This window comes from Arachis ipaensis, chromosome B5 (genome assembly GCF_059453495.1).
Source record: "Arachis ipaensis isolate K30076 ecotype BB chromosome B5, ASM5945349v1, whole genome shotgun sequence".
NCBI classification, from domain to species: domain Eukaryota; kingdom Viridiplantae; phylum Streptophyta; class Magnoliopsida; order Fabales; family Fabaceae; genus Arachis; species Arachis ipaensis.
Window position 1 is genome coordinate 62,446,242 of NC_142440.1, and position 11,970 is coordinate 62,458,211.

General features: G+C 38.2%; 1 non-coding gene across 1 annotated transcript; it reads left to right on the forward strand.

The window, feature by feature from the left end:
• The first annotated feature begins 6,520 nt into the window (after positions 1-6,520).
• Positions 6,521-6,628, forward strand: LOC148564415 (small nucleolar RNA R71). Its single transcript, XR_015884586.1, has one exon. It is a non-coding gene; the product is annotated as a small nucleolar RNA R71 (small nucleolar RNA).
• The last annotated feature ends 5,342 nt before the right edge of the window (positions 6,629-11,970 follow it).

Consider the following 11,970-nt stretch of genomic DNA (forward strand, 5'->3'; position numbering starts at 1 on the left):
GTGCTCTTGAGCTCCTCTATGTCTCTTCCTTGTCTTTGTTGCTCCTCTCTCATAGCTCTTTGATCTTCTCTAATCTCATAGAGGATGATTGAGTTCTCTTGGTGCTCCATCCTTAATTGTCCCATGTTGGAACTTAATTCTCCTAGGAAAGTGTTGATTTGCTCCCAATAGTTTTGTGGAGGAGAGTGCATCCCTTGAGGTATCTCAGGGAATTTATGGTATTTGCTCTTTTTGAGTTTAAAAGGAACCTCAGGGATCACCTTTTCTTGGCCATAACTTTATAGAAGTGGTCTTGATGGACCTTTGAGATGAATCTCTCGATCTCTCATGACTCAGAGGTAGAAGCAACTGCCTTCCCTTTCCTCTTTCTTGAGGTTTCTCTGGCCTTAGGTGCCATTAATGGTTATGAAAAAACAAAAATCAATACTTTTAACATACCAAACTTAAAAGGTTTGCTTGTCCTCGAGCAAAAGAAGAAAGAAAGTAGTAGAAGAAGAAGAAAATAGAGGAGATGGGAGGAGAAGGTGTATTCGGCCAAGGGAGAGAAGTGGTGGTTGTAATGTGTGAAAATGGAGTAGTGTTGAGGGGTTTATATAGGGGTGGGGGAAGGGTAGGTTTCGGCCATTAGGGTTGGGTTTGGGAGGGAAAATAATTTGAATTTTGGAGGTAGGTGAGGTTTATGGGGAAGAGTGGATGGAAGTGAGTGGTTAAGGGTATTTGGGGAAGAGGTATGGAGGTGATTGGTGAATGGTATTTGGGGAAGAGAGTTATGAAAAGGTGTGAAGAGGAGAGAAGAAGAGGTGGGGTAGGTGGGGATCCTGTGGGGTCCACAGATCCTGTGGGGTCAAGGACTTAGCATCCCTGCTCCAATTAGGTGTGCAAAACTCCCTTAGAATGCATGTCTGGCGTTAAACGCCAGCTTGCTGCTTATTTCTGGCGTTTAACGCCAATTCCATGCTCTGTTCTGGCGTTAAACGCCAGTCTGGTGCTTGTTTCTGGCGTTTAACGCCAGCTTAATGCTTCTTTTCTAGCGTTAAATGCCAGTTTGATGCTTCTTACTGGCGTTTAAACGCCAGTAAGCTCTTCCTCCAGGGTGAGCTATTTTTAATGCTATTTTTCATTCTATTTTTGATTTTTCAGTAGTTTTTGTAACTTCACATGATCATCAATCTAAAGAAAACAAAGAATAGCAATGGAAAATGAATAAATATAATTAAATAACATTGGGTTGCCTCCCAACAAGCTCTTCTTTAAAGTTAATAACTTGACAGTGAGCTCTCATGGAGCCTCACAGATGTTCAGAGCATTGTTGGGACCTCCCAACACCAAACTTAGAGTTTGAATGTGGAGGTTCAACACCAAACTTAGAGTTTGGTTGTGGACTCCCAACACCAAACTTAGAGTTTGACTATGGGGCTTTGGTTGACTCTGTAGTGAGAGAAGTTTTTAATGCTTCCTCTCCATGGTTACAGAAGGAGAACCTTGAGTCTTAAATACAAGGTATTCCTCATTCAGTTGAAGGACCAACTCTCCTCTGTCCACATCAATCATAGCTTTTGCTGTGGCTAGGAAGGTTCTTCCGAGGATGATGGATTCATCCTCATCCTTCCCAGTGTCTAGGATTATGAAATCAGCATGGATGTAAAGGCCTTCAACCTTTACTAACACGTCCTCTACTAGTCCATAAGCCTGTTTTATGAATTTGTCTGCCATCTCTAATGAGAATTTGGCAGCCTGTACCTCAAATATTCCTAGTTTTTCTATTACAGAGAGTGGCATTAAGTTTATGCCTGACCCCAAGTCACATAGAGCCTTCTCAAAGGTCATGGTGCCTATGTTACAGGGAATTAGGAATTTACCAGGATCCTGTTTCTTTTGAGGTAAAGTGTGCTGAACCCAGATATTCAGTTCATTAATGAGCAATGGAGGCTCGTTGGTGCGCAGAAATTGTGATTACACTTTGATTATGTAAAATTCATCGCTCTTTCTTTCCCTGGTAATGGCGCCAAAAACATGATGCCAATACCATGGTTCACAACTTCGCACAACTAACCAGCAAGTGCACTGGTTCGTCCAAGTAATACCTTACGTGAGTAAGGGTCGAATCCCACGGAGATTGTTGGTATGAAGCAAGCTATGGTCACCTTGTAAATCTCAGTCAGGTGGATATAAAATAGTAATGGGGTTTTCGAATATAAATAATAAATAGATAGAAAATAAGGATAGAAACACTTATGTAAATCATTGATGAGAATTTCAGATAAGCGAATAGAGATTCTTTCGTTCCTCTGAACCTCTGCTTTCCTGCTATCTTCATCCAATCAGTCTTACTCCTTTCCATGGCTGGCTTTATGTAATGCATCACCATTGTCAATGGCTACTTTCGGTTTTCTCTCGGAAAAATGATCCAAATGCCCTGTCACGGCACGGCTAATCGTCTGGAGGCATCACCCTTGTCAATGGTTACATCCTATCCTCTCAGTGAATATGGTCAACGCACCCTGTCACGGCACGGCTATTCATCTGTCGGTTCTCGATCATGCTGGAATAGGATTTACTATCCTTTTGCGTCTGTCACTACGCCCAGCAATCGCGAGTTTGAAGCTCGTCACAGTCATTCAATCATTGAATCCTACTCGGAATACCACAGACAAGGTTTAGACTTTCCGGATTCTCTTGAATGCCGCCATTATTCTAGCTTACACCACGAAGATTCTGATTAAGAGATCTAAGAGATACTCATTCAATCTAATGTAGAACGGAAGTGGTTGTCAGGCACGTGTTCATAGGGAATGATGATGATTGTCACTGATATGCGGAAAACGATCCGACACAAAACTCACCGGCAAGTGCACCGGGTCGCATCAAGTAATAATAACTCACGGGAGTGAGGTCGATCCCATAGGGATTGAAGGATTGAGCAATTTTAGTTTAGTGGTTGATTTAGTCAAGCGAATCAAGATTTGGTTGAGAGATTTGTGATTTGCAGAATTTAAATTGCATAGAAAGTAAAGGGAATGGGTAAATTGCATGAAATTAAAGAGAACTGAAATTTAAAGTGCTGAATCTTAAAGAACAAGAAATTAAATGGCAGAAACTTAGAACGCAAGAAATGTAAATTGCAGAATCTTAAAGTGCAAGAAATGTAAATGGCTTGAATTGTAAAGGGAATTGGGAATTGGATTTACAGAAATTAAACAAGGAAAAGTAAAATTGCAACAAACATAAGAGTGGAAGATGAATTGGATTGAATCGGATCTTGAAACAGAAATGTAAATGAGCTTGAAAGCAGTAAACAGAGAATGTAAAATGATAATTCAGATCTCAGGACCCAAGAGACTAGATAACCAAGTCTAGATCTCAATGCCTTCCTAGATCCAACAAGAACAATTGTAAAGGAAATGTAAATTGCAGAGAAAGTAGATGAAGAAGCAATTAACAGAAATTTAAATTCAATTGTGCAGCAAAGAAACAGAGAGGTCTCAGGATGAGATTGAAACAGAATTCCTTCAATTCTCCAACCCAAGATCCAAGACAATTGTAATTGAAATTGAAAGCAAGAAAACTAAGAGGAAGGGAATTCAATTCTCCTTCCCCGAGACTTAGAAATTAAAATTCACTCCACACCAAAAGCTCTCCGAAAACTCTCTATGAAAACTAAAAGGAAAGCTCCCGAAGAACTTAAATCCTAAGCTATTTATACACTTTCTTCAAATGGTCTTCAAGCCTTCAATTGGGCCTTTGCTCTTGATGGAATTGGGTATAGAGGCCCTGGTTGATTGCTCTTGGAGTTTGGAGAAGAACCGAAGTGAACCGGGTTTGGAATCATGTAAGCTTGAGTAAAAGTTTGAGTAAAAGTTTGAGGCAAACTTTTACTCAAACTTTTCATATCAGCCACCCCATCCTTGCTGCTACCAACGTTTGAGCCAAAGTTTGGGGTCAAACTTTTGCTCAAACGTTGGCTCCCCCTTGCACACTCATGGCGCTAACGTTTGCCAAAAAGTTTGAGGCAAACGTTGGCGCAAGCTTTTGCTCTCCAGGGTGTGTTGTTCATGGCGCCAACGTTTGCCAAAAAGTTTGAGGCAAACGTTGGCGCAAACTTTTGCTCTCCAGGGTGTTGATTTGTGATGCCAAAAGTTTGCCAAAAAGTTTGAGGCAAACTTTTGCTCAAGCTTTTTGCCCAAAAGTTTGCACAAAAGTTTGAGGCAAACTTTTGGTCAAGCTTTTTACTCCCTGGTTCGTTTTCACTTATTCCAAAAGTTTGAGCTAAAGTTTGAGGCAAACTTTTGCTCAAACTTTTTGTCCTCACTTCCTCCTAGCCATTCCTTCTTGCTTCAACCTTTCTCCAAGCTTTCTTCACCTATCATTAATAAACCAAACACATCAAAGCTATGCTCAAAATCATGAGATATTCATTCTTTCATAATATGTGACAATTATAGCATAAAACCTCATGAAATTGCATTAATTCATCTATGGTTGATTAAATCAAAGGAAGCATGAAAATCCACCCAATTGGCTTGCTTATGGCTCAAGAAAGTGCATAATTCAATTGAAAACAAAAGAAAAAAGGCTAGTGAAACTAGGCTAAGATGACTTGTCATCAGTCACGTTCATCACATTCAGGTTGAAGTGCGAATGAATATCTTGGAAGCGAAATAAGATGAATTGAATAGAAAACAGTAGTACTTTGCATTAATCTTTGAGGAATAGCAGAGCTCCACACCTTAATCTATGGAGTGTAGAAACTCTACCGTTAAAAATACATAAGTAAAAGGTCCAGGCATGGCCGAATGGCCAGCCCCTCTGATCTAAGAACTAGGCATCCAAAGATGATCCAAAGATGTCTAATACAATAGTAAAAGGTCCTATTTATAATAAACTAGCTACTAGGGTTTACAGAAGTAAGTAATTGATGCATAAATCCACTTCTGGGGCCCACTTGGTGTGTGCTTGGGCTGAGCTTGAATTCTACATGTGGAGAGGTCATTCTTGGAGTTGAACGCCAGCTTTCGTGCCAGTTTGGGCGTTGAACTCCACTTTGCAACTTGTTTCTGGCGCTAGACGCCAGAATTAGGCAGAGAGCTGGCGTTGAACGCCAGTTTTCGTCGTCTAAACTTGGGCAAAGTATGAACTATTATATATTTCTGGAAAGCCCTGGATGTCTACTTTCCAACGCAATTGGAAGCGCGCCATTTTGAGTTCTGTAGCTTCAGAAAATCTATTTTGAGTGCAGGGAGGTCAGAATCCAACAGCATCAGCAGTCCTTCTTCAACCTCTGAATCTGATTTTTGCTCAAGTCCCTCAATTTCAGTCAGAAAATACCTGAAATCACAGAAAAACACACAAACTCATAGTAAATTCCAGAAATGTGAATTTAACATAAAAACTAATGAAAACGTCCCTAAAAGTAACTAGATTCTACTAAAAACATACTAAAAACAATGCCAAAAAGCGTATAAATTATCCGCTCATCACTCGTCCTCCCAAGTCTCATTACCAAATAGCTTGGCATTCAGCTTTATGATTGCTTCTAAATACTGGGCAACTTGCCCTTGAACATTGTCTTCATCTTCTTCAGAAAATGAATAGTCATCAGAGCTCATGAATGGTAAAAGGAGGTTCAATGAAATCTCTATGGTCTCTAGATGAGCCTCAGATTCCTTTGGTTCCTCAAAGGGAAACTCCTTATCGGTCAGTGAACGTCCCAGGAGGTCTTCCTCACTAGGATTCACGTCCTCCTCCTCCTCTCTGGGTTTGGCCACACCAAGTAAAGTTATGGCCTTGCACTCTCTCTTGGGATTTTTTCTGTATTGCTTGGGAGAGTACTGGGAGGAGTTTCAGTGACTCTTTTACTCAGCTGACCCACTTGTGCCTCCAAATTTCTAATGGAGGACTTTGTTTCATTCATAAAACTTAGAGTGGCCTTAGATAGATCAGAGACTATATTTGCTAAGCTAGATGGATTCTGCTCAGAATTCTCTGTCTGTTACTGAGAGGATGATGGAAAAGGCTTGCTATTGCTAAACCTGTTTCTTTCACGATTATTAAAGCCTTGTTGAGGCTTTTGTTGATCCTTCCATGAGAAATTTGGATGATTTCTCCATGAGGGATTATAGGTGTTTCCATAGGCTTCACCCATGTAATTCACCTCTGCTACTGCAGGGTTCTCAGGATCATAAGCTTCTTCTTCAGAAGATGCTTCTTTAGTACTGTTGGATGCAGCTTGCAATCCATTCAGACTCTGAGAAATCATATGCTAAGTTAATATTTTATTCTGAGCTAATATGGCATTCAGAGTATCAATTTCAAGAACTCCCTTCCTCTGAGGCGTCCCATTACTCACAGGATTCCTTTCAGAAGTGTACATAAACTGGTTATTTGCAACCATGTCAATGAGTTCCTGAGCTTCTGCAGGTGTTTTCTTTAGGTGAATGGATCCACCTGTAGAATGGTCCAATGACATCTTAGATAATTCAGACAGACCATCATAGAATATATCCAAGATGGTCCGTTCTGAAAGCATATTAGAAGGACACTTTTTGGTCAGTTGTTTGTATCTCTCCCAAGCTTCATAGAGGGATTCACCTTCTTTTTGTTTGAAGGTTTGAACATTCACTATAAGCCTCCTAAGCTTTTGAGGAGGAAAGAACTTGGCTAAGAAAGCCATGACCAGCTTATCCCAAGAGTTCAGGCTATCTCTAGGTTGAGAGTCCAACCATATTCTAGCTCTGTCTCTTACAGCAAATAGAAAAAGCATAAGCCTGTAGACCTCGGGATCAACCCCATTGGTCTTAACAGTATCACAGATTTGCAAGAATTCAGTTAAGAACTGAAAAGGATCTTCTGATGGAAGTCCATGAAACTTGCAATTCTGTTGCATTAGAGAAACTAATTGAGACTTTAGCTCAAAATTGTTTGCTCCAATGGCAGGGATTGAGATACTTCTTCCATGTAAGTTGGAATTTGGTGCAGTAAAGTCACCAAGCATCTTCCTTGCATCTCCACCATTGTTATTATTTTCGGCCATGTCTACTTCTTTTTCAAAAATTTCTGTCAGATTTTCTCCAGAGAGTTGTGCTTTAGCTTCCCTTAGCTTCCTCTTCAGAGTCCTTTTAGGTTCCGGATTAGCTTAAACAAGAATGTTCTTATCCTTGTTCCTGCTCATATGAAAAAGAAGAGAACAGAAAAGAAAATATAGAATCCTCTATGTCACAGTATAGAGATTCCTTATATGAGTATAAGAAGAGAAGGATGGAAGAAAGAAAAGATAAGAATTCGAACACAGAAGAGAAGAGTTGATTCGAATTTTTGAGTAGAAGAGAAGTGTTAGTAAATAAATAAATAATTAGAAGGAGATGAAAGATGGAAGAATTCAAAAATTAAATAAAATAAAAATAAAAATTAAAGTTAAAATTCAAAAATTTTAAGAAGAAAAAGGAAATGAAATTAAATTTAATTTTAAAACAATTAGTTAATTAAAAAGGAATTTTGAAAAAGAGGTTAGTGATTTTCGAAAATTAGAGAGAGAGAATTAGTTAGGTAGTTTTGAAAAAGATATGATTGAAATAGTAAACTTTTAAAATCAAACAAAAAGTTAAGTGGTTAATTGAGAAAGATTTGAAAATCAAATTTGAAAGGGTGAGAAGTTATGAAAGATTTTGAAATTGATTTTGAAAAAGATATGATTGAAGTTAAAAAGATATGATTGAAATTTAATTTGAAAAAGATTTAAAAAGGAAATTAAAAAGATTTGATTTTTGAAAATTAAAGTTGATTACTTGACTAACAAGAAACTAAAAGATAGGATTTTAAAATTTAAAGAATGAACCTTTCTTAATAGGCAAGTAACAACTTGAGATTTTTGAATCAGAATATTAAAAGTTAGCAATGAATTCGAAAATATGAAACAAAAATAAGAAAAATATTTTTGAAAATCATTTTGAAAGTTTCAAAAATCATAAAAGAAAAATGAAAAAGATTTGATTTTTGAAAAGATTTGATAAAGATAGAATTTTTAAACTGAAAATTTGACTTGACTCATAAGAAACAATTAAATTTTAAAAACTTTTTGACTAAGTCAAACCAAATTTTCGAAAATTATAAGTGAAATAAGGGAAAGATATTTTTTTTTTATTTTTGAATTTTAATGATGAGAGAGAAAAACATCAAAAAGACTCAATGCATGAAAATTTTGGATCAAAACAAAATGATGCATGCAAGAACACTATGAATGTCAAGATGAACACCAAGAACACTTTGAAATCATGATGAACATCAAGAACTTATTTTTGAAAAATTTTTAAGAAAAGAAAAATATGCAAGACACCAAACTTAGAGATTTTTCATGTTTAGACACTAATAATTCAAAAATGCATATGAAAAACAAGAAAAGACACAAAATAAGAAAAATTAAAGATCAAACAAGGAGACTTATCAAGAACAACTTGAAGATCATGAAGAACACCATGCATGAATTTTTTCAAAAATTTTGAGAAAAAATAAAAATATGCAATTGACACCAATCTTAAAAATTGACTCTAGACTCAAATAAGAAACACAAAATATTTTTTATTTTATGATTTTACTAATTTTTTTTGGATTTTTCGAAATTAATTTTGGGAAAAACGAAATAATTTTGAAAACTTTTTGAAAATAAAATAATGGTTAAAACAAGAAGAAAATTACCTAATCTGATCAACAAGATGAACCGTCAGTTTTCCAAACTCGAATAATCCCCGGCAACGGCGCCAAAAACTTGGTGCACGAAATCGTGATTGTTCATTCCTTGGTAACGGCGCCAAAAACTTCATACGCACGTTCATAATTTTAGTTCTTTGTCACAACTTCGCACAACTAACCAGCAAGTGCACTGGGTCGTCCAAGTAATAAACCTTACGTGAGTAAGGGTCGATCCCACGGAGATTGTCGGCTTGAAGCAAGCTATGGTCACCTTGTAAATCTCAGTCAGGCAGATTCAAATGGTTATAGAGTTTTAATAATTAAAAGATAAATAAAACGTACAATAAAGATAGAGATACTTATGTAATTCGTTGGTGAGAATTTCAGATAAGCATATGGAGGTGCTTAGTTCCTTCTGAATCTCTACTTTCCTATTGTCTTCATCCAATGCTTCATACTCCTTTCCATGGCAAGCTGTATGTTGGGCATCACCGTTGTCAATGGCTACTTCCCGTCCTCTCAGTGAAAATGGTCCAAATGCGCTGTCATTGCACGGCTAATCATCTGTCGGTTCTTGATCATACTGGAATAGGATTCAGTAATCCTTTTGGGTCTGTCACTACGCCCAGCACTCGCGAGTTTGAAGCTCGTCACAACCATCCCTTCCCAAATCCTACTCGGAATACCACAAACAAGGTTTAGACTTTCCAGATCTTGAGAGTAGCCGCCAATAATTCTAGCCTATACCACGAAGACTCTGATCTCACGATCAGGAGGCTAAGAGATACACATTCAAGCTTGTTTGCATGTAGAACAGAAGTGGTTGTCAGGCACGCGTTCATAAATGAGAATGATGATGAGTGTCACATAATCATCACATTCATCATGTTCTTATGTGCGAATGAATATCTTAGAGAAGAAATAGGCTTAAGTTGAATAGAAAAACAATAGTACTTTGCATTAATTCATGATGAACAGCGGAGCTCCACACCTTAATCTATGGTGTGTAGAAACTCTACCATTGAAAATACATAAGTGATAATGGTCCAGGCATGACCGAATGGCCAGCCTCCCAAAGAGGGTTAAAACATGATCAAAAGATAAAACAAAAGATGATCAAAAAGATTCCTAACACAATAGTAAAAAGTTCTATTTATACTAAACTAGTTAGTAGGGTTACAGAAATAAGTAAATGATGCAGAAATCCACTTCCGGGCCTACTTGGTGTGTGCTTGAGCTGAGCATTGAAGCTTTCACCTGTAGAGGTCTTCCCTGGAGTTAAACGCCAGTTTGTAACCTGTTTCTGGCATTTAACTCTGCTTTGCAACTTGTTTCTGGCGTTTAACGCCATAATAGGGCAGAAAACTGGCGTTGAACGCCAGTTTGCATCATCTAAACTCGGGAGGAGTATGAACTATTATATATTGTTGGAAAGCTCTGGATGTCTACTTTCCAATGCAATTGAGATCGCGTCATTTGGACTTCTGTAGCTCCAAAAAATCCACTTTGAGTACAGGGAGGTCAGAATCCAACAACATCTGCAGTCCTTCTTCAGCCTCTGAATCAGATTTTTGCTCAAGTCCCTCAATTTCAGCCAGAAATTACCTGAAATCATAGAAAAACACACAAACTCATAGTAAAGTCCAGAAATATAATTTTTATTTAAAAACTAATAAAAATATATTAAAAACTAACTAAATCATACTAAAAACTATGTAAAAACAATGCCAAAAAGCGTATAAATTATCTGCTCATCAGTTAAGAACACTTATGCTCATTTAACTTACTCTTCGATGTGAGGGTTAATCAAGTGGGATTAATCCATTCTAATTGTCATAGTTGTGGTTCCAACAAGGAAAGGACCCTTAGCTCATTCCAAGCCAAGATACCTTTTATGCTTTAAACCTTTCATACACATTTACATTAATCCCTTTTATACCTTACTTGTCTATATTGCATGTTAATTCGTTAATTCCTTTATTAGCTTAATTATCACAATTTTGCATGTTCTTTTATTGTTTTATATGTTTATCTCTTCATTGAAATCCCCATGAGCTTCACAACCGAAATTGCACACTCATTGGTCTCAAGTGTCCTTGGGAGACGACCCGGGAATTGAAAACTCTCGGAATTGAATTGGTTTTGAACAGTGTTCCAAGGGTTACCTGAAACTGAAGGCCGATCTCAGATGAGATCTGCTGTTGTGGGTGGAGCTGTCGTGTCCGACTTGTTGGATCTGGTGGTGCTGCTGATCCTTGATCACCAGAGGGTGGTGGTACCTGTAAGAGACTCCGATGCTTAAGTTAGCATGAGCTTTGAGCAGGTTTATTATGTAGAATCAGAGTATGAGTTATACCTGGGTGCTCCAGTGTATTTATAGTGGTGTGGGCTGACCTTTTTAGATAAGATTGGTTAGCTATCTTATCTTATCTTTTTAGTGAAGTCATCTAATCTCTAAGGGGAGCCGCCTTTATATTTCTAGGCTTTAGCTGCCTTTAGATTGGGCTGTGTCCCTTCGTTTGGGCCTGCTTGGGCTTTTTATGACGATTTGGCCGAACTCTTTAAAGAAGAGGTCGGGGGACCTGACCTGAAGAGGTCGAGGGACCTGACCTGAAGAGGTCGGTCGCTTTGTCTTCAGTCAGCCCGGGTCTCATAGCTTGACCCAGGGTATGAACAGTGCCCCTGCTTGAGCTCGGTCTTTCCTTTGAGGTCGTGTTTTTTAGACTTCGACCCCTTTTTGGGGAAGCCGTGCTCGAGCATTTGGCCTTTTTTCGGTATTCTTGTAGAACTCCTGTTAGGTTAGCCTTTTTGTTAAAATGCAAAGCGTTTTCTTCCCTTTTTTGTAGCTCGCGTTTTTTGTTTCCTTGGAAATGTGCGAGGGTTTTAATGCTCATTAACAACTCTTGATGTTCCTTCTTTCCCTCTTTTACATCTCATTTTGAATTTCAAAAGACTTGCTTTCAGTTTCTTCTTCTCCTTTCTCTTCGCCCTTTGCTTCATCATCCCCTAAAGTGCTTCATTCCTTCTGTTTCTCTCACGCTTCGGAGTTTTTGCCTGTGCAGATTTCGATCATTGCCCCTTTCCTTTGTTTCCTCTTTCTTCAAAGGTTGGTATCTCTTCCCCCATTTTTTCAGTTCGATGATTTGTCTTAATATTGCATGTCTGCTGACATGGAGGAAATTGGCCGATCAAGAATTTATAGAGAGAACAGCGTTGCTAGTACAGTTCTTGTTCCGAGGGTTACATGAAACTGAAGGTCGATCTTGGATGAGATCTGCTATGGTGGCT